We start from the raw sequence: 1,411 nt of genomic DNA, 5'->3' as shown, positions 1-1,411 counted from the left end.
AGTATCGTGTGGATTTACAAACATTTCCTTTTTCATGTCAGCATCCCCATATCCCTTTGCCATGCAATAAACGTGGCAGAAAGCTTGAGAGGGTCCCATGTCCTCCCATCAACCCAGCTGAGGCTCCGCTGCCCTCCTGTCAGTGCCTACTCGCCTAGATGCCACCGCCGTGGGGCAACGGAGAACTGCTCCCAGGGTTTCCGAGGCCCTAGCTCTCAAAAATGAGAAGCAACTGTCTAAATCCCGGCTGCGTCATCATGGAGGGCAGCGAGCCCAGGAATAATCAGACAAGCTCTCTGAATTAACAATTCTAAAGGCACAAAAACTAAGGAGGGTTATAGTTCTCCTTTATGCTTCCGGTAGGTATTCATGGCCTGGAGCAGAGGAAGGGATCACAGTTAAATTCATGGAGTGTCTTCTGGCGTTGAGCCCGGGGCCAGCTGATGACCTTGGAAGCCTACCCCTGGGACTACATACCTGTTCCCGTAAAGGCCTCTGCTCGGATTTGCTGTCCAAGAAATTAACCACGGACTGACCACACGCGTCCGTTTTGTGTAATGAAACCCGGCATGTCTGTGCTTCATCACAGCGCTCACACGTAAGTGCTTAAGAAGCCCGTGTGCCCCTCAGACCCATTCCCCAGTGGTTTCACTTTCCTTTAAAAAAAAAAAAAGTGAAGAGGAAGTACAGGTGGGATCAGCCCCTGGGGCATCCCCTCTGGCCATGCAGAGTGCATTGCAAAGTGGATGGCCGCTGGTACAATCAGGCTGAAGACCAGCGCCCTCTCACTAATCTTCCTTAGGATCCACTTAAACTGGTTCTAGATGTTCACTTTTACTGCTTGCTTTTCCATTGAGATTTTAATCTGTTTTACTTCGTTACTCTTGTTAGTTTTTTGATTTTTTTAAAAAAAGTTTTTCTGCACATGAAATCCAGGATTGGTAAATCTATAGAGAAATAACTGGATGAGTGGTCCCTTGAGGGTATGGCAGGGGAGGTTGGAGGGAAATGTGGCACTAATAACAAGTACAAGTTTGAAGAAAATGTTCTCAAACTGATGGTGGTGATGACTGACTGTCCAACTCTTCTTGATGAGACGGTACTACTGAATTGTATGACATGTGATGCCATGCCCATAAAGCTGTTGGAAAACAAGACAAGCCCCCCTCTGGCTGGCTACTGTACAGACCATTCCCACTACAGCAGAAAGTCCACTGGATGGCGCTGTTCCACAGTGCCCATGGCGGTGCCATTCTGTAACAACCGGAAACTGCAAACCAACCTCATGCCCATTAACTAGGACAGCTACGTTGTGCTTGACACAACAGAACGTGGCGCGCTGATGAGGATGAACTAACGCGCACAGTGGGGTGTGTATGCACACACCTGCATCTGTATACGGCAAAGCTTC

This window comes from Echinops telfairi, unplaced genomic scaffold, assembly GCF_000313985.2.
Source record: "Echinops telfairi isolate 266 unplaced genomic scaffold, ASM31398v2 ScPeMD7_17;HRSCAF=63, whole genome shotgun sequence".
Taxonomy (NCBI): domain Eukaryota; kingdom Metazoa; phylum Chordata; class Mammalia; order Afrosoricida; family Tenrecidae; genus Echinops; species Echinops telfairi.
Note: the sequence above shows the minus strand (reverse complement) of the source record.